This window comes from Pinus tabuliformis, chromosome 8 (assembly GCF_031772625.1).
Source record: "Pinus tabuliformis cultivar Carrire ecotype Pingquan chromosome 8, CPIR1, whole genome shotgun sequence".
In the NCBI taxonomy this organism is placed as follows: Eukaryota; Viridiplantae; Streptophyta; class Pinopsida; order Pinales; family Pinaceae; genus Pinus; species Pinus tabuliformis.
The window spans coordinates 800,824,170-800,847,450 of record NC_142294.1 but is presented as its reverse complement, the minus strand read 5'-3'; the positions used below and the strand labels follow the sequence as shown (position 1 = coordinate 800,847,450).

The following is a 23,281-nucleotide window of genomic DNA, read 5'->3' as shown; positions in this document are numbered from 1 at the left end:
AAAGATGCCATTTCATCAACCATGGCCTCTTTCCAGAGTTTTCCATCCTCTGAATCCACTGCTTCCTTCATAGTTCTGGGATCATCATCAGTAACAAACAAAGCAAAATTTGAACAGAAAGCAGATGGAATATACCTCTCTGGCTGCCTTCTTCTCGAACTAATCTTCTCACAGCCAGAGTTTATGGCTCTTCATCTTCTGATTCCTCCTCTACTGTAGAGTCTGATTCTTCCTCCTTTAGCTCAAACTCTATCTTCTCAGGTTCTTTTGGTTGGACTTCATGTTTAATAACATCTTTCACCTCTCTGAACACCACATCTCGGCTGTAAATAACCTTCCTTGTTACTGGGTTCCAAAGCTTATAACCCTTTAAACCATCCTTATACCCAATAAAGATGCACTTTTCAGATTTACTATCCAACTTTTTTCTTTTCTCCTTTGGAACATGTACATATGCATCACATCCAAATACCCTAATATGTGAAAGAGAGGGTTTCTTACCAGCCCATACCTCTTGTGGAGTCTTATCCTCCAATGCTGATGAAGGTGACCTGTTGACCAGGTAACATGCAGTATCCACCGTCTCTGCCCAGAATTCCTGTCCTAACTCGGCACCACTGAGCATGCTTCTTTCCCTTTCCATCAACGTCTTTTTCATTCTTTATGCAACTCCATTTTGTTGAGGTGTATATGGAGTAGTCTTCTGCCATGCTATACCACACTTCTTGCAGAATTCTTCAAATTCCTTACTACAAAACTCTCCACCATTATCTGTCCTCAGCACCTTTATCTTCTTCTCTGTCTGGTTTTCCACTAGAGCCTTAAATTCTTTAAACCTATCAAAGACTTTAGATTTCTTCTTAAGAAAAGATATCCATATATTCCTTGAGAAATCATCTATAAATGATATATAGTACATAGACTTACCCAGTGATGGAACCTTCACAGGTCCAAACACATCACTGTGCACAAGCTCTAATATATGTTTCGCCCTCTTACCACCAGAGGGAAAACTCACCCGATTCTACTTCCCGTATACACAATTTTCACAGAAATCAAAATCCAGAGAGCGATTACTCATACCTTCTACCATACCTTTACCATGAAGTATTCGAAGGCCCTTCTCTCCAATATGTCCAAGCCTTTGATGCCACATCATGGTCTTCTCTCCAAAGACCACTAGATTTTCTACTCCACTTTCAGGAACCAGAGAACTATTGCACCCATCAATAACAGTGCTACCTTGTAGCTTGTACAAAGTTCCAATCCAAACTCCCCGCATCAATACCAATGCTCCCCAAACCATCTTGTAGGTATCCTTCTCGAACATTGTTTTTACACCTGCATCATCCAGCTTGCTAACAGAAATCAGATTTTTGGCTAATGCAGGAATATGTAGAACACCTGGAAGCGTTCTAACCCTTCCACCTTGCAATTTCAACTTTACTTTTCCGCGACCAACGATTCTAGCCTTCCTGTCATCCCCCAAGAAGACATCACCACCATCATATTTCTCATACTCACAGAACCACTCTCTATGGGGAGTGAAGTGAAAGGATGCACTTGAGTCAATCAACCATGCCTCGTGATCTACATGTGTACTTGAAGAAGCCAAGTACACATCCCTACCTTCATCTGAGGTGGTTTTCGCCTCTGTAAAAGGAGCCTCATCAGATCCCTTTCCTTTGTCAAGAGCTTTAGATTTACAATCCTTTTTGTAGTGCCCTTCCTTTCCACATTTCCAATGCACCACCTTTACAGGTTTTCCTGGAGATTTAGATCTCCCTTTAGATTTAGATCTCCCACTCGATGACTTATTTTTGTTTTTGTTCTGGGTCCGCCCTCGTATAGACAAGGCATCACCATTTTGGCTCTCCATATTTTTCCATCTCATCTCCTCCATCAGCAAGGATGATACTATTTCATCAAACTACAAGGCAGTTGCATTGCTACCTATTGCAATAACCAGACTATCCCACGAATCTGGTAGAGAACACAACAAACTGATGCACTTATCTTCATCTGAAATTTTAATATCAACAGATGCTAACTGACTTACCACAGTATTAAATGCGTTCAGATGCTCTATCACCGAGTCTCCATCTTTCATCCTCAGGTTATACAGCTTTTTCCACAGGAACAATTTATTCACCAGAGACTTAGATTGGTATAAAGTCCCTAACTTGTCCCACAAATCCTTTGCTGTAGCTTCCACTGATACATTAAAAAATACTGAATCTGAGACACACAATCGTATTGTGCTCTTTGCCTTCTGATCCAACTTCTTCCATTCTTCATCGGACACTCCCGTTGGTTTTTTTAGTACCTAGATCTACCGCGATCCACTGATCTTTATCCAACAACAGATCCTCCATCTTAAGTTTCCACAACACAAAACTCTGACCATTAAATTTCTCGATCTCTATCTTTCCACTGCTTGCCATCTTCTTTCACCACTAGAATCGATCTCGCAGATCTCCCACTGAACAGGGTCTACCACAGGCCCGAGCGAAACCCCTCAGCAACAAAGGCGTCCCCTTGAAGCCAAATCTACTCTAATACCAAATGAAGGTTTTAACCCCGTACAGAAATTACCTGAATGTGAATTCTAAAATACAGAAAATAAGTAATGCGACAACAGAACACATAAAACACATATACACAGAGATTTTCCCCTGGATCCCAAAACTGGGACTACCAGCTTGATTTTTCATTATGTTTCTTTCAATGTTATAATACATATTTATACATGCCGAAGCATCCAATACTATGGACGGAAAACCATCGCGTCCAATACCATGGACCAAAAACCATTGCGTCCAAAAACATATGCGAAAATCATGCACAAAACCATAGGTGGGTTCGCCCGACCTAACATAGGGTCCAAAACCAAAATTTTCTTGGGCACTGCCCCGGACCCCATAAAGTGGGGTTACGGGTGCCCCTCAAACCCCCTGTTAACTACGTGGAAAGAATATAACACAACCCAACAATGTATGTATGCATGCATGTATGTATGTATGTATGTATGTATGTATGTATGACTTAAGCCACACAATGCCTAGTCAAGTTAAGCAGGCCCTTCATTGCCATGTAATCTCATGCTTAAAACCATAGGCATTTCCTTTTAATGACTCCACAAAAATACTGGTGGTTTGAGGCAGTAAGACGATATTTTTTCTCTCCACGTGAATTGTCGACAACAATGTCCATCTCGAGACATAAATTCTGGGAAACACCTACAATACTGCTCCCCGCTTTTTTAAATGGCGAGACGATGTTTGATTTGAGTTCTTTTGAGATGATGTATGCTAATATTTCCTTCCTTGAGACTTTTCCTTGGGTGTTTGCATTATGCCCCTCAAGAAATCACCAGGGTGACATCACACCCACCACGTGGCCTCCTCCAGAAGTGCCACGTGTCACTCATTTATAGTCCACTTGGCTCCATCGAGGTCTCATTTATGGGTGACATGTGTCACACCATTGTGGCACCATGTCACCCTCCTGAACACGACATCCATCATGTTGGCCTTGGGCCCCACTAGGGATTCTAGCCCTTCTAAATCACTTCTTTCTCATTATATCCATTGTTGTAAATTTTTTTCATTCACTATTTCACTGAGGGTTGGGCCATTTAGTGTTCACGACCACATGCACTGCTCTAGAGAATCAGGCCCACATACCATGTAATCTCCGGATAAAATCCCAGGAGTTCCTCGTTTAGGCTCCTTTCAAAATATCTGGGGTACCAAACCTCCAGGTTCATCCAATGACCACAAGGGCTCAACAAATATAATGGTTTAGATTTAAATGGAGACCCTTATTTTCTGTCATATGATAATCCTATATCATTAATTTTATAAGCACTAAGGGCTCTGGAACCTAATCACGATGCTTGGACATATGAGCTTAAATAGGCCTGAAGCTTGCTCCTCCGAACTTTGAAAGTTCCCAGCCCCACACGTTAATATAAATACATGTGTTTGAATGGGTTTAAAGCTTTAATGGGCTAACCCTTTTGAGCTTGACCACAACTTAGCCCCTATGCGATGAATGAATATATGTGTGTGTATGAAATGTATGCACGACACAACCCTCCTTGCATATATTGTTTCGACCATGCTTGTCTCTGCATATATAATAATAACAATAATAATAATAACAAAAAACAAGCTATCTCTCTCAAGATTGTGAGGCCTGATAGGAAAAATATTACATAGAACAGATATCTAGCCATCTCCCAATTCTCCGATAGCATAGACATTTATTTATATTTCAGGAAATAACAACAAGTTCATATATCCATTACATACCAACCATTTGGCTAAAATTCATGCCCAGAAATGACACAGGAATTAAAACCATTCCATAACCATGCAAGAAATCAAAATTTTCCATTCACATAATAACATCATTCCTTAAAAGTAATTAAAGCCATTATTGATCAACACACACACACACACACACACACACACACACACACTCAGATATATATATATATATATATATATATATATATATATATATATATATATATATATCATTCAGAGCATAAGAACATAAATAGACACTTATCTTTGATAATGTGAACCTAGAAGCTGAGATTGGGACTTCACCTCTCCACCCAACCTTAGATTGGTTTACACAGTGGCCTTGCTTGCAACCAGTCACTCCCGAGCTAGATTCCAAAGCTTGAGGAGCAGTGCTGAAGGGATAAAACCAATACTACTAGTTGAAACAAGGACTTGAGAGGTTACACCACCTCCACCCACCAAATAGGTAATTTACAAGATGAGATAGGGAATCCAAAGGCTTCTCACCTCCTCCCAACCATCACTCAATATGATAAAATCCACCCTTAGAGAAACAAGGGAATTGATCCAAAATTTGGGGTGTTAGAAAACTATATATTACAGACCAATGGAACACATAAAAATATTGCAGAAATATAAACATAGAAAACACATAAAACAAGAGAGACACAAATATACGTGGTTCACCCAATTTGGGCTATGTCCACGGAGAAACAACCAATCCTTCCTTTTATATTATCCATCAAAATGAAGAGATACAACCTACATCAGATCCATTGTAATTCCCTATTCGATCTCACACAATCTCCTATCTCTTTCTCATTCAGAATACACATCTGCATAGACGCAATATAATTCCCTCATATATAGCGAGGCGTTTCCTTCTATGGGAAATAAACCGTAAATTAAACATAACTTCTACTGTCAAATTTCCGCCTAATGAATGGCCCAGATTGACTACAAAATTACAGCATTTTACAAGGCAATTTTAGATCTATTTTTAGCTTCAGGGGCGCTGCCCCCGATCCCCTGCCAAGGGGGGTGGGACTCTATAGAATCATCGTTGCCCCCCTTGGACTCCCCTAGTGGCACACATAAATAGGAAACGTTTCCACCACATTACAAAATGGGGTCCATTACGGTGATACCTCTGAATAAAGAAGATAATCAAGCTCCACACCCAAAAATCTCCCACTTGGCGACTGATTATAGCAAATCCACTACTGCTTCATTTGTTGGACAATGAATCCACTTTGGACCTAATTGTTTCTCATCTTCATCATCATACTTGAAGACCAATTGAAATCGAGTAGAATCTCAGTTTCTCCTTGGTTACAACTTTTGTTAACATATTTGTAAGATTCTGTCTAGTGTGTATCTTTTCCAGCTTCAACTATCCATCTTCCAACACTGACTGTATGAAATGGTACTTGAACTGTATATGTTTAGCCTTGGAATGAAATGCAGAGTTATTTGCAAGATGTATGGCACTCTGGTTGTCACTGTATAACCTACCAACTCCTGCTTCTTACCCAATTCATCCAGAAAACTTTGTAACCAAATCATTTCTTTACTAGCCTCTGTAGCAGCAACATACTCCGCTTCCATCGTTGAGAGTGCAATAACACTTTGCAGTTTTGAAACCAAACTGATAGTTGTTCCACCTACTGTAAACACATACCCTCTATCACCCACATATCTGCATCGACATATCCCTATAGAGCAATGTTTGAACCACCAAAGCATATTGCCTGATTTGTGGTACCTCTCTAATACCTGAGAATCTACTTAACTGCCATCCAATGTTCTTTTGTTGGATTGTTCATGTACCTGCTTACAACTCCCACTGCATGTGCAATATCAAGCATTGTGTAGACCATTGCATACATTAAGGTTCCAACTGCTGATGCATATGGAACTTTAGACATATAAGCCATTTCTTCCTGATTCTTGGGACACACCTCCTTACTTAGTTTGAAATGGATAGCCAAAGGTATACTAACTAGTTTTGCATTCTGCATATTAAATATTTTCAATACCTTTTGTATGTACTCACTCTGAGACAATGTTAATTTGTGATTCTTCCTGTCTCTAGTTATCCTCATACCAAGGATTTGTTTTGTAGCACCCAAATCCTTCATTGCAAATGAGTTTGCCAATTTTCTTTTGAGCACATTTATTTCCTGCATGTTAGAACCTGCAAAAAACATGTCATCTACATACAATAACAATATAATATCGCTGTCATCATTTTTCCTTTTGAGATAAATAAAATGATCAGAGTGACATCTAGTATAACCTTGTTCAGACATAAACCTGACAAATTTTAGATACCATTACATTGAAGCCTGTTTTAAGCCATACAAGCTCTTCTTCAACCTGCACACTAGTTTCACCTTCCCTTTTACCTCATATCCTTATGGAAATTGCATATATATCTTTTCCTCCAAATCCCCATGGAGAAAGGCAATATTTACATCTAACTGCTCAAGATGAAAATCTTCAGCTGCTATTAGACTTAAAATAGTTCTGATTGAAGTCATTTTAACAACAGGAGAAAATATCTCATCTAAGTCTATACCATTTTTCTATGCAAACCCCTTCACCACAAGTCTAGCTTTATACCTTTTTCTACCTCCATCTTCTTCCTTCAACCTGTAAACCCATTTATTCTGCAATGTTGTTTCATCTGCAGGCAACCTGACTAAGTCCCAAGTCTGGTTATGTACTAAGGAGTCCATCTCTTCTTTCATGGCTTTCTCCCACTTCTTCCTGGTTTCTACCTGCATTGCTTCTTTAAAACATTCTAGTTCACCAGAATCAGTCAACAATACATAATATAATGAAGGAGAGTATCTCAAGGGGTCTACTTATCCTGGTAGATATTCTAACACCACTTTCAGGTGTTTGAGGTGCTTGTTGCTATTGTGGTTGTTGTTGTTGTTGTTGTTGTTTTTTTTTTTTTTTTTTCGATGTGGTTCACGGGGCACCGGAGGTGGGCCGCTACGTCCACGTAGACAGGCACGGCCATCAGGCCTACCCCCGAGGGCGTCGAGGAGATTTGACCCCGTGACCTCTCAAACCGGGAGAGTACTATCAACGGGAACTCGACCATTTGAGCTATCCCTCGGGGGCTATTGTGGTTGTTGTTGTTGTTATGGCTATTGATCATTATGATTTTTAGGCACCTTCACTTTTTCTGTGATCTCATCAAGCGCTGTGTATTCTCTGTTTTCTTTTTCCTGTTTCTTTTCCTGCATCTGATCCTTATAAAAAACATTTTCATTGAATATGACATCTCTGCTCCTAATGATTTTGTGTTTTTCATAATCATAAAAGCAATAACGAAAATCATTTACACCATATCCAATAAAGGTACATTTCTTTGATTTTTCCTCAAGATTTATTCTATTTTATTTATTAATGTGGACAAAGGCTTCACAACCAAAAGTATTTAAAAATGAGTAGTTTACCTTTGTACCTGTCCATGCCTCCTTTGGAATACCACCATCCAAGAAAATTGAAGGACTTTTGTATATTAGATAAACAAAAATATCTACAACATCTGCCCAAAATTTTAAAGGAAATTCTACATGCAATCTCATGCATCTTGCACGCTCCATGATGATCCTGTTCATCCTTTCTGACACACCATTTTCTTATGGTGTTCCTAGAATTGTCTTCTTTCTACGAATTCCATTCTATGAACAATACCTATCAAACTCTTTGCTGCAATATTCACCTCCATTGTCTAATCTGAGACACTTCAACCTTTTTCATGTCTCATTTTTAACAAAATCTTTCCATTTCTTGAAAGTATCAAATACATCAAATTTATTTTGAATACAATAAATACAAGTTTTTTTGGATGCAACATCAATAAAAGTAACGTAATAGCGAGATCCACTGAGAGGTGATACTTGAGCGGGTCCCGATACATCTGTATGTACAAGCTCTAATTTTTCACTCTTCTTTTCTTTCCCAACTCCGAGGAATCCGACTCTCTTCTGTTTTCCATAAACACAATTCTCACAGAATTCCAAATCAACATGCTTCAAACCTCGCAACAAATTTCTTGAGTGAAGAATCTGCATCACCTTCTCACTCATGTGCTTGAGCCTATGATGTCCTAATGTCATATCTACTCTTGTAGAGGTTAAAGCATTAACATAATTAGAAATATCATTGCATAAATACAATGTACCAACCTTTTCTCGTTTTTCAATTACCAAGGCTCCTTTAGTGACATTTCAGGTTTTATCTGTAAAAATAGTTACACAACCTTCACCTCCCAACTGCCCTGTTGAAATTAGATTTTTCTTCAGATCTGGAACATGCCTTACCCCCTTCAACATCCATTGATTTCCATTCTGCTATTTTTTGGAAACTGTACCCATTCCAATGATTTTACAGGGTTTATCATCACCCAATCGAACTGTCCAAAATCTCTTTGAACATAATCATGAAAATGCTTCCTATCATGTGTGGCATGGAATGAGGCCCCTGAATCTACCACCCAGGCATCAATAATATTTTCTAATGAAAGAATCCAAGCATCTTGCAACACATCACCTGTCACATTTAATTCATGATTGTTTTCTTGTTGTGTGTCTCCTTCTATTCCCTTCCAAGACTTGCAGTCTTTCTTCAGGTGTCCTTTCTTCCCACATTTCCATCACACTATCCCCGGTCTAGACTTGGATCTGTCTTTCCTTGACTTACTGCGATATCTTGGGCTCTTTTCTCTTTCCATTTTTCTTCCCCCTAGTCTCTATAGTCAAAGCATTACCCATTGTATCACCGGAGATTTTCTGTCACATTTCCTTGCCAAGAATTGCAGTGACAACATCATCAAACTTCAAAGTACTAGATCCAGAGACAGATTTACTAATGGCCATAACTAAACCATTCCAAATTTCTGGCAATGAGAAAAAAAATAACAGGGCCCTAACTTCATCATCAAAATTTAACCCTACAGAACTCAACTGACTGGTAATTGTATTAAATTCATTTAAATGATCAGCAATAGATCCACCTTCTCACATCTTCATCTTAAATAAACGCTTCATAAGAAATACCTTATTTTAGGCTGAGGGTTTTTCATATAGTTTGGACAATGACGACATTAAACCCTCTATTGTCCTTTCCTTTGAAATATTAAAGGCTACCGACGTCGCTAGGCATAGTCGTATTGTTCCAAGTGCCTTTCTATCGAGAATATCCCATTCTATATCTGTCATACTTGTCGGCTTCTTTGCCTTTCCGTTCAATGTTAGGTACAAATATTTCTGTTACAGATAATCGTCCATCTGCATCTTCCACAACTGGTAGTTTTGGCTGTTAAATTTTCGACCCTAAACCTACCATCTTCCTCCATTGCTCCCTCTCGAACTAGTAACCCTTCTCTCGTGCGAATTTATCCGCCAAATAGGCCTTCGGTTGTGATACAAGTTGTTAGAAAATTATATATTACAGAGCAATGGAATACATAAAAATATTGCAGAAATATAAACACAAAAAATTCATAAAACAAGAGAGACACAGATATACGTGGTTTACCCAATTTAGGCTATGCCCACAGAGAAACAACAATCCTTCCTTTTATATTATCCAGCAAAATTAAGAGATGCAACTTACAACAGATCCATTGTAATTCCCTCTTCACTCTCACACAATCTCCTCTCTCTTTCTTGCTCAGAATACACATCTTCATAGAAGCGATACAATTCCCTCATATATAGCGAGGGGTTGCCTTCTAGGGAAAAAAACCCAAAATTAAACATAACTTCTATCGTCAGATTTCTGCCTAATAAATGACCGAGATTGACTACGAAATTACAACATTTTACAAGGAAATTTTACATCTATTTTTAGCTTCAGGGGCGCTTCCCCTGATCCCCCGCCAGGGGGGAGCTCTAAAGAATTGTCGTTGCCCCCTTGGACCCCCCTAGCAGCACACATAAACGGGAGGCGTTTCAACCACATTAAAAAATGGGGTCCAATGTGGCGATACCTCTGAATAAAGAATATAATCAGGCTCCACACACAACATGGGGGAGGGGAACAAGATCTAGGAGACTTAAACCCTAAGAGGAAGGAGAGAAACACAAAATTCTCTTAAACCATTCTTAGAAAACATTCAAACATAAAATATACATAGTGAACAACATATGAAAAACAAATCCTTCTTTATTGAATGGAGACATCCTTTTCACTACATCATGGTGGACTGATCTATCCTTTTACAAAGTGAGGCTCATTATTTATAGCCTTTTTGAGTTACAATACCATGGGTAAATACCGTGGGAAGATACCATGGGAGGATACAATGGGTAAATACCATTGACATATGCCATTTTCCATTCGGACTACTCTTCACCTTTAGGAAGCAATGTTCCCCATTGCGTCAAGTTCCCTCTTAAGAAGCTTTTGTTGAATGTGAACCAATGAAGAGAAGGGTTGTGTGTGGTTAACCCATAACTGTGGGTTTGTGGATGACCAAAACCATGAGTTGTTGAAGAGAAGGGTTTTGTAGGGTTGACCCATAACCGTGAGTTTGTTTTTGAATTGTAACCATGGTGAATGAACATCTGAGGATATAGATACCCTATCACATGCTTGTAGGCCAACTATGAAACTGAGAGTTGTTGAAGGAAATGGTTTTGTAGGGCTGACCCATAACCGTGAGTTTGTGGATGAATTATAACCATGGTGAATGAACATATGAGGATAGAGATACCCTATCACATGCTTGTGGGCCAACTATGAAATTGATAGTGTGTGGCCTAGAAAATGGACTTTAATGGCAAGGGTTTCATATGGTTGACCCACAACCATGATGAGATAGTTCACTTGCCAATATTCCTGGTAGAAATATAGTGGCTTATCCTTGTAAATTCTCATGTTCCAATGAGATGTTGTAAACACTTCCTCCAAATACTTAATTTTCATAGCTATATTTCTTATTCCATTTTCCCTAGCTTGATCCCCCCTAGTAGGCCTGTCATACTCCATTCCAAGATCCCCAAATATATAGTAGTATTATTTATATATAAGACAATTTAGTATTTCATGAGTTTCCCCTTTGTCAACTAGATAATCAAACTCCTTGATAACATAAAACACTCCACCTTTAATGTGATCCATCCATAAAAAGTTGTGAATGTCGTTATCAAAATAACTAGTAACATTTTCAAACAATGAGGATGCACAACAATCACAACACCAAAACCCAGATTGCCAAATCCAATTGAAGGATGAGATGAGGCAGACACAAAAAATGAAGAATTTGGGGTTCCAAAATCTAAGCCTGGTGTTGAACCAAGATTATTTATATCCTTGCACAAGACAAGACTAGAGAGATTAAAATGGGTTGTGTGGCCAACCAACAAATTGATAAATAGAATTCCAATTGGCTCCATGCGATTTTCATGGACAATAATAATAAAAGTGAATTCTTGATTTTCCACATATTCCATAATAGTTTTTAATTCAAAGGTTCCTCGCTTGTAGTAATACACATTTGGAATGACAAGCAACAACTCCTCAATACATTGGTTCCCTCTAGTTGACCGAAAATGTGAGGTAGTGATCATAATATTTTTATGTTTGTACACAACTGAAATGCACACTAAATTTAGCAACAACATTATCTACAAAAAAAACTTTATCATGTGGATGATAGACAGTCTCATTAGCCTGCCGTGTGCTTTCAATGGTGAAGTAGATTGGAGAAGGGGCTCTTCTTTTGCTTCAGTTTTGTATGCACCATGGAACTCTTGATGTTATTTGTTATCGAGAAGTGTTGCATTGTCTTAGGCTTCCTATTAACAACACAATCCTCTTCACTTATTGACCTCTTTTTACCCATATTTATCCCGCATATACCAATGTGTGTATGTGACTCAAATTGATTTTTCTCCTACAAGCTTGTATCCCCTTCACTTTGTATTATTTGAACAAGATTTGAAATACTTCTTGGTTCACTACTCATGGCTTGTCAGAGAATTTGTGTACATGTGTGGCATATGAAAAACATATCCTTCTTTATTGAATGGATAAATCCTTTTAACTACATCATGGTGGACTGATCTGTCCTTTTACAAAGTGAGGCTCATTATTTATAACATTCTTGAGTTACAATACCATGGGAAGATACCATTGGCGAATACCATGGGTAAATACCATGGGTGGATGCCATTTTCCATTCAGATAAGGAATCCATAGGCTACACCACCTCCACCCTTAACCAAACAAGGGAATCCAAAGACTTCTCAACTTCACCCTCAAAGACATTGTGCATAGTGGTTACACCCAAGCCTGGGAGTCGAGATCTCACTATAATTAAACTAGAAACAAGCAATGAATCTTTAGAACACTCCTTACCAGGTATCCAAGGAGCATGCCTCCACCCTAGCTACTAAGGGAATCCAAATATTAAACCATCATTACCCTCCAACCAATCAGGGAATCCAAAGACTACTACCCCTCACTTGAGAAATGTTCTTCTAGTTTTCCAATGCTCAATCAAAATATTTCTCTCCCCTTTTTTCATTCCTAAAACAACGTAGAGATTCCTTCTTAATCTGTTGCACTCAATTTTTCCTTTTATTTCTCTACGTAAGTTCCTGGATATCACACAATGGTTCTCTGTGTTTTCTCCTATTTTCTCCCTTGATGTTGAATGCCTGATTCCCCCCTTCCTGTGCACTCTTCCATTCTTCTTTTATGGAGAGTCTTCTCATTTCCATAGTCCTCCCACTAATATTGTTGTAATCATATCTTTGTTGCGCGTGCTTACTCTGCTCGTCGCAACTCCTGGTTTCAATCTTGATGGTTCTATTTTCATGTGGTCATGGGAATACTATTTTGCCAACTCTCCCTTCCATTTCCTGTTGGTTGACTTCAGTATGCCCCACCTGCCAACAAAACCCTTCACTCTTTAAATTTTGTCCTATATGCCTTGTGAACTCATCCAAGGAGGTTATGATTCCTCTATTTTCTTTTCTAGTTGAATTAGTTGGCATAACCAGTTCATTTAAGTGAACAACTACCAGCCTTCCTTATCTCTAGAAATTCCCCCCCCCCCCAATAGCTCAATCCATCTCATTATAACATAATAGTTAAAATATTTACAATAAGGGGAAATAGCCAGGGGCTATCACAAACCACTCCCCCTTGGAGGAACACCATCCTTGGTGTTCTATAACTGAATATAAAGTAGAAACATGATTTAAACCAAACACAAACTGATTTGGAGATTTATATACAAAACTTTGTACAACATTTACAAATTTATTTACATTTTCTTCAATTAGCAAAAAAAATGGATATGTTGTCCTCATCTAATCAACCATCTCCCATGTGGCTTCCTCAGGCCCAAAGTGCTTCCACTACACCTTGAATTCCTCTATTGCTCAATTCTAGAGCATGAGCTACCTCCAATCTAGGATAAATTGAGGTTCCAACTCGAACTCTCCCTCTAGATCTACTTGTAGAACATACCAATCAAGCACATGATTAGCATCTTGTAGATATATTTTAAGTAAAGAAACATGCAAAACATCATAAAATTTTACTGATAGTGGTAATGAAAACATACAGGCCACTAGCACTATCCTTTCCAACACTTCAAATGGCCCACAAAATCATGGTTCCAGCTTGGCACATGAACCAATTTTCAAGGAGATCTTATTTGGCCTAACTCACAAATACACATGCTCTCCAAATTTGAACTTTTTATGCACTCTATGCTAGTTTTCATAGCTCTCTTGCCTACCTTGAGCAACCTTCAAATTCTATTTACTAGTTATCATTTCTTACTCCATTTCTCTAAGAATATTAGACCAAATAAGGACTCTTTTCTTTAGATCACTCCACCTGATAGGAGTATTACAACTCCTCCCATAAAGTGCTTTGAATGGGCTCATTTTTATTGATTCTTGGTAGCCATTATTGTATGTGAACTCCACAATTGGAATATATTCGTCCCACTTCCTTGGTTGGTGCATTGCATACATTCTAAGCATGTCCTCAAGGATTTTGTTTGTACTCTTAGTTTGACCATCATTCTATGGATGGTATGTTATTCTAAAAGTCAATTCTATCCCTAATTCTACAAACAATTCTTTCCAAATTTTTGAATTAAATTTGGCATCTATATCTGAGATGAATTTATTGGGAACTCCATGCAATATCATAATATCCCTTATAAAAACCCATTCCACAACACTTGCAAAATTAATATATTTGATCGCTACAAAGTGACCCACCTTGCTCAATTTGTCAACAACAACCATGATTGCATCATGTTGTTTAGAAGTCCCTGGTAGCCTTGTAATTAAATCCATGGAAATCACTTCCCATTTCCATTCCAGAATAGGAATAGGCTGCCAACAAGCCAACGAGGTGATTACACTCAACCTTCACTTTCTAACATCGATACATTTAGAAATAAAATTAGCCACTTCGCTCTTTAAGTCAAGCCAATAATAAAAAAAATGATGGCCATTAGAGGCTTTTGATAGCCTAGGTGGCTAAATATGGATTCACATGAAATTATTTTAATATCAACATCTTCAAGTTGATTTAATTGGGCACATAGGTTCTATTTTTGAATCTGATCAGTCCTCCCTCAGAGAGTGTAAAATTTTTGTCCTTCACCCCTCCGGGTTCTTGTTGCAATTTTTATTTTAATTGTTGATATTTTTCATTTTGCTGACTAAACACTTAAATGCTTGCTTCAAGTTAAATCCTATAGGAACTTATGATAGATATAAGGCACATTTGTACCCTTCCGTTGGATGAATTTACAACTTGATTCTCTTTTCCCTTAATGTGTTTTATTTTGAAGTTGAATTCAATGATTGTGGCTAGCCATCTAGCTTGTATCACATTTAATTTAGGATGATCAAATAAATACTTCAGCCCTCCATGATCAGTCATTAAAATGAATATCCTACCAAGGAGATAATGCCTCTGAATCTTTAATGCATGCATGATGTCAACCAACAGCAAGTCATGAGTCACATATTTTTCTCATGCTCGTTTAGCTTTCTTGATTCATATCACACCACTAGGCCTTCCCACATCAAGATACCACTGAGTCCCTATTTGCAGGAATCTATGCAGACCATAAAATCTTTGTTTGGGTCTACTATTCTTAGCATTGGTGCATCAATGAGCAATTTTTTTAGTTGATCAAAGCTTGCAACACATTCAACTGCCCATTCAAAATTGTTTTTCGTCTTTTGTAAGGCTATGATTGGATAACCAATCTTAGAAAAGTTCTTAATGAACTTCTTATAATAATTGACCAACCCCATGAATGATCTAATCTCAACAATGTTATTTGGTGTTGGCCACTCCATGATGGCCTTAATATTTTTTGGGTCAACAACCACTCCCTCCTTTGAAACAATATGTCCCAAATAATGGATTTGTGACTAAAAGAACTCATATTCGCTAAGCTTTGCATATAGCTTGTGTTCTCTTAACAGTTGTAACAATCCTCCTTGGTTTTTGAATAAAACAATATGTCATCAACAAATACCACTATGAACTTGGCTAGATAAGGGAACAATAAATTATTCATTAGGAACATAAAAGTGGTAGGTGCATTGGTAGGCTAGAAGGGCACAACTACGAATTCATAATGCACATACCTTGTCTAGAATGTTGTCTTATGAATTCCCTCATATTTAATGCATAATTGGTCATACCTAGATCTTAAATAAGTCATCGATTCATGGCAAGGGATATTTTTTCTTAATGGGGACCTTATTAAGCCACTTGTAATCGATGCACAACCTGAGTGTGCCATCCTTTTTCTTCATAAATAAGACCGATGCCCTCCATGGAGAAACACTTGGCCTTATGTAGCCCTTGTCCAACATCTCTTTGAGCTATAGCTTCAACTCAATTAATTTTAGAGTTCTCATTTATATGGAGCCTTAGATGCTAGAGTTTAACTTTGGATGTAGTTCAATGGAGAAATCCACTTCTCTATGAGGAGGCAAAATTATAATTTCTTCTAGAAGTACATCTTGAAACTGATTTAAAATAGGATACTAAAATAGAATTTCATGTCCATCATCTTCAGTGCTACTATTAGCTTGAGTGCCACTGCTAATTCGAATGACAAATAGATTACACCCCTTTTTGTGACTCCTTTTGGCCTGCATGGCTATAATCAACCTAACTGAGGTAGGTTTCAATTTTCCCCACAACACCCTTTGCTCCCAAATATCATTGAGGAATTTGATGGATTTCTCAAAGCATTCTACTTTGGTGCAATGCATAAACAACCAATCCATTCCTAGGAATGTGTTATATGCCCCCAATGGTAAAATATTTAAATTGGTAACAATTGGCATGCCATTAAGCTCTAATGGAAATTCTCTCACCCAATGCTCCACTCTTCTCTTTGTCCCTATGGCCAATTGGACCAACCATGATTCCTCATGAGATTCCTTGGATAATCAACATTTCTCCATGATTTCTGGGCTAATATAGCTATAATTTGAGTTTGAATCAATTAAAATGGAAACAATTTGGTCACTAGTCTTACCTTCCATTTCGATTATCGAAGCCTGGTGGTTGGTCTGCATATAGTGTGCAGTTGCATAAATTCTTGGCAAGCTCTAAGCTATACACCCCATGTTTTAGGCTTCCCATGTGTTCCAAAATTGTGGTCCATAGCTGCTTTTCTAGGGAAAATCTCCTTTTCAGTTGTCTTCCTAATTAGTCCAACACTTTAATGGATCTATCCCATCACCTCTACTCTGTTCTCCCATAGGTTGTCTAACGCAACATTTTTCAGTTGCATTAAATATCAACCACGGTCAGCCTTGGCTGGATGTGCTCATGTTTTCCTTTTCCTGTGGCTTGCGACCTACACACCTTCTTTTTCCACTTTCCTTTGTATTCCAAGCATCATATATCCTTCCAATCATTATTAAAATCTAGCTTGTACCTTGACTGTTCATAATATTGCTTTAATTTTTAAATTACATCTTCTAATGTCTTAGGTTCATCGAACTCAATTTTGTCCTTGAAATATTGTGGCAGCCCACTGACATGCCTCTAAACAGTTTTTTTCATTCTTGAGGTAAGGAACATACCTCAACAACTCTAAAAAATTGGCAGTATACTCCTCATCTAACGTTTTCCCCATTCTGAGCTCATAGAACTCCTTGGCTTTGCCATAAAAATACCTTTATGATAGGTATTCTCTCCTGAAATGTCCCTCAAGCTCACTCCAAGATAATTCTTCTTCTCTTATGTCTTTTTCATTCTTTAAATCCTCTCACTAGATGTCATCCTTGCCTTTCAAGTTGAAGGTAACCACATTTTCTTTCATATTATCAGAGTAGTCATGAAGTCTGAAGAACTTTTTCATCCCAAGCAACCATGCTTCAACATATTCTACCTTCTTTACCCCACCATCAAAGATAAGATGTTTTTCCTTCTTAAATTCCTCTGTTATATACTTCTTTTCCCTCCTTTTTCCATGATAATGAAGATGATGGTGCCTTCTGTGAGTGTCATCAAATTTTTCTTCATGGATGCTTGTCCCTTTCTTTGGAGTATCTAGTAGTGTAACTCCTTTTACTATATCTTCACTTGGAAACCTATGCCTTTTTCTGGATCTACTCTCATATGCTCCATTAGTCATTTCTTCTTATCCTCCTTATTCTGGTGAGCCTTGCCTGATAATGTGGTTAGCCCCCAACTTGTGTTGCTTTTTCCTTTGTAATTTTTCAGAGGATTTGCAGTATAACTGCATTTAGTTCTACTTGCCTCTCCTATGTGACAAGCCTTTCATTGTCATCCTTGCAACTTCTCATTTCATCCTATGTGTCCATTCAATCAGGAGAGCCTACCACTCCTCCCTTCCCAACTGATTCCTCTTCACGAACATGCTATGACCTATCAGTGCAATATTGCACCATTCTACTATTCATTCCTTGCTCTTATTGTCTTCTTAATGTGTTTTCATGCACACACATAATTGTTAGGTTAAATGAAATACATATGCATAATATAACTCATCACCTTGGCTTCTTGTTGCAAGTCTGCTTATGCAAGGATAACTAAAACATTACACTTCAGGTTAGCATATCACAACAACAAAATCATGTCAAAATCAACATTAACATACTATATACACATATACCAAGCAATACAACAAATAGCACATGTCACTAATCCACCTGACAACAAGGGTATACCACCTGTCACAACATTCTAGTCTTATCTCATTCAAAAGGTCTAGTGTTGAAACCTTTTCTCTGATACCACTTTGCAAACACACCCCCTTACCACTCCTAGACCACCCTAAAGGTATAAGGAGGTAGTTACTATGATGACCAAATCTCCAAGGTCCTATTATGGAAATGTGGTCTAAAGTTTTTGACCTTTTTCAAACTTTTCAAAACCTGAATTAGACCTCATCATTGCATTCATCTCATTGAGAACTTTCTAGCGATATAAATTATACCTCAAATATTAGAGACCTAGATAAATAAATATGGTCATTTAAAGATCAACCATTAACCTTCTACCTTGGACAAGGCCCTGCAACGTGGCACTTTTGTAGCGACTACAACCACCCTCCTAAATTTTGCCTATGCTTCATTTTGGAGCCTCCCTCCTAAAATCACAACAACAAATCTTACGATGACCTAGGTACTTGTGCTTTAATTAATTTTTATCTTCTTCTTATGGCTTGTGTTTTCCAAATTTATTTTCTATCTAACCAGGAAAACGATCTCTTCACTGGGTTTCAACCTGGTTCTAGGCTTGCCTTAGTGAACTATGCAATCCTTGAGGGAAACCAACCTTCAGTCTAGGAATTGCATAGTCTAATCCTGCAGAGAGCCTTAGGCTCTAAAACTGCGCAGAGCCAGCTGACAGATTTCCTTTAGCTGGGAAGCTATGGAAAGCATGAGAGGCAGCCTGAGCCACTCATCCTAGGAATTGTGCATAAGCTTTCCCTCAGCAGGTGCCCTGATGCATGAGCTAGTGAGTTGTCTAGTTTCCCTGGGAGCTGCGCAATCTCTTCGTGCATACATGGAAACTTTTTCCCGAAAAAAAAAGAGAAGAGAGAAAAAGCATCCCTAAAAAATAGGGATCTATTTTTAATAGTCAAAGTTACACTTGACTTATTTTTGGAAACTTCTGCCCAAGTGTCGCTTGAAATAGATTTTTGGCCTTCGCGTCATAAACCCTAAATTGGCCAAATCTATTTAATGTATGCCCCAGAGATCATTTTCACATTCGATCTTGGAGCTTTGGCATTCCTAAGGAGATCTAGGAATCTTTGACACAATTGTCACAATTGTAGGTTTTAACCCTGTACAGAAATTACCTGCATACGAATTCTAAAACATAGAAAATAAACAATGTGAGAGCATAACACATAAAACACATATACACAGAGATTTTCCCCTAGATCCCAAAACCGGGACTACCAGCTTTATTTTTCATTATGTTCTTTTCAATGTTACAATACATATTTATACATGCCGAAGCATCCAATACCATGGACCGAAAACCATCGCATCCAAAACCATGGACCGAAAACCATCGCGTCAAAAAACCATGTGTGAAAATCATGCACAAAACCATAGGTAGGTCTGCCCAACCTAATATAGGGTCCAAAAGAAAAATTTTCTGGGGCGCTGCCTCGGACCCCATAGAGGGGTGTTACCGCACCCCTCAAACCCCCTATGACCCCCCTCGCTACACAATCAACGCAATGAAAGGGGGGGGGGGAGTAGTTAACTACGTGGGCTAGTCGTGGAAAGAATATAACACAACCCAACATTCTCCCACTTGTTGTTTTCTTTCCACAGGGGGCCACAAGAGAGCTTAGTCATTTATCTAGCCCTACACCGCCCATTGTTTCTCTACACCAAGAGAAATTCTCAGAGCTCATAGATTTTGTTAATGCATCTACAATATTCTTTAAAGTGTCCACCTTTACCAACAACACCTTTTTTTCTTCTACCATATCCCTCACAAAGTGATACTGAACATCAATGTGCTTTGTCTTTGAATGATATGGAGGGTTCTTTGCCAAGAAAATTGCACTTTGGCTGTCACAGTCTATCCTTATAGCTCCTTGTACTAACCCCATACTTGAACACAATCTTTGCAACCAAAATGCTTCCTTGCTTGCATGAGTGGCTGCCATGTATTCTGCCTCTGTAGTTGATAGTGCCACTACAGATTGTTTCTTACTCATCCAACTAACTGCACATCCAAATAGGTTAAACACATACCCACTTGTAGATATTCTCTGATCTAGATCTCCAACCTAGTCTGCATCAACAAAGGCATGAATATCCAACACTTTGTCCAATCCTGGTCTTCCTTGGTAGCACAAACCATAATCACTAGTGCCACGCAAATACTTGAAAACCCGCTTCACTGCTCTCCAGTGCTCCTTCCCTGGTTTTGACATAAACCTGCTCAATACTCCCACTGCATGTGCAATGTATGGTCTAGTACAGACCATTACATACATCAGGCTATCGATTGCACTTGCATATGGAACACGGGACATGTCCTCTTCCTCTTCTTGTGTCTTAGGACACTGTTCAACAGATAACCTCATACCTACAGGAATGGGAACCTTCACCGGTTAACTATCTTGCATATTAAACCTCCGCAATATTGTCTTGACATACTTCCTCTGATTTAACCAGAGCTTCCTGTTTTCCCAGTCCCTTTTAATTTCCATGCCCAAAATATAGTTTGTAGCACCAAGATATTTGATGTTGAATTTGGAGGACAATTGGGTCTTCAAATCCTGGATAATTTCTTTGTCATTTCCAACCAGCAACATATCATCCACATACAAGACTAGATAAATAACACAGTCATCGATTAATTTAAAATACACACAGTGATCTGCTTTGCTTCTGGTGAAGCCAAGTCCCTGTATAAATGTATCAAATTTCTGATACCACATCCTTGGTGACTGTTTTAACCCATACAGAGACTTCTTTAACTTGCATACCATTTGTTTCTTACCCTTCACCGCAAAACCTTCAGGTTTCTTCATGTAGATATCCTCTTCCAGATCCTTGTGAAGAAATGTTGTCTTCACATCCATTTGTTCTACCTCAAAATCAAAAGCAGCAACAACAGATAAAAGTAATCTAATAGAAGCTACTTTGGCAACAGGAGAAAAAATATCACCAAAATCAATTCGTGGCACCTCGGAATAACCTTTTGCTACCAACTGAGCTTTGTATTTCTCAACCTTTCCTTCTGCATTTGTCTTCTTCTTGAACACCCATTTGCTGCCAATGGGTTTCCTTCCATCCAACAACTCCACCAGATCACAAGCCTCATTTTTGTGCAAAGATGCCATGTCATCAACCATGGCCTCTTTCCAGAGTTTTCCATCCTCTGAATCTACTGCTTCCTTCATAGTTCTGGGATCATCATCAGTAACAGATAAAGCAAAATTTGAACAGAAAGCAGATGGATTATACCTTTTCGGCTACCTTCTTTCTCGAACTGATCTTCTCACACTCAGAGTTTGTGGCTCTTCATCTTCTGATGCCTCCTCAGCTGTAGAGTCTGATTCTTCCTCCTTAAGCTCAAACTCTATCTTCTCAGGTTCCTTTGGTTGGACTTCATGTTTAATAACATTTTTCACCTCTCTGAACACCACATCTCTGCTGTACACAACCTTCCTTTTAACTGGGTTCCAAAGCTTATAACTCTTTAAACCGTCCTTATACCCAATAAAGATGCACTTTTCAAATTTACTATCCAACTTGGTTTTTTTCTCCTTTGGAACATGTACATATGCATCACATCCAAATACATTCAGATGTGAAAGAGAGGGTTTCTTGCCAGTCCATACCTCTTGTGGAGTCTTATGCTCCAATGCTGATGAAAGTGATTTGTTGGCTAGGTAACATGTTGTCTCCACCGCCTCTACCGAGAATTCTTGTCCTAAATCGGCACCATTGAGCATGCTTCTCACCCTTTCCATCAACGTCTTGTTCATTCTTTCTGCAACTCCATTTTTCTGAGGTGTGTATGGAGTAGTATTCTACCGTGCTATACCACACTTCTTATAGGATTCTTCAAATTCCTTGCTGCAAAACTCTCCACTGTTATCTTTCCTCAACATCTTTATCTTCTTCTCTGTCTAGTTTTCCACCAGAGCCTTAAATTCTTTAAACCTATCAAAGACTTCAGATTTCTTCTTAAGGCAATATATCCATGTATTCCTTGAGAAGTCATCTATAAATGATACATAGTACACAGACTTACCCAGTGATGGAACCTTCACAGGTCCAAACACATCACTGTGCACAAGTTCTAATATATGCTTCTTCCTTTTACCACCAGAGGGGAAACTCACCTGATTTTGCTTCCCATATACACAATTTTCACAGAAATCAAAATCTAGAGAGCTATTACTCATACCTTTTACCATACCTTTACCATGAATTATTTGAAGGCCCTTCTCTCCAATATGTCCAAGCCTTTGATGCCAAAACACGGTCTTCTCTCCAGAGACCACTAGATTTTCTCCTGCACTTTCAGGAACCACAAAACTATTGCACCCATCAACAATAGTGCTACCTTGCAGCTTGTAGAGAGTTCCAATTCAAACTCCCCGCATAAATACCAGTGCTGCCCAAACCATCTTACAGGTATCCTTCTCGAACACTGTTTTTACACCTACAGCATTCAACTTGCTTACAAAAATCAGATTTCTGGCTAATGCAGGAATATGCAGAACACCCGAAAGTGTTCTAACCCTTCCACCTTGCAACTTCAACTTTACTTTTCTGCGACCAACGATTATAGCCTCCCTGTCATCCCCCAAGAAGACATCACCACCATCATATTTCTCATACTCACAGAACCACTCTCTATGGGGAGTGAAGTGAAAGGATGCACCTGAGTCAATCAACCATGCCTCATGATCT

General features: G+C 38.5%; 1 pseudogene; it reads right to left on the bottom strand.

Annotated features, from left to right (window-relative positions):
• Positions 1 to 11,407: 11,407 nt before the first annotated feature.
• Positions 11,408 to 12,186, bottom strand: LOC149237995 (uncharacterized; annotated as a pseudogene).
• Positions 12,187 to 23,281: the final 11,095 nt, after the last annotated feature.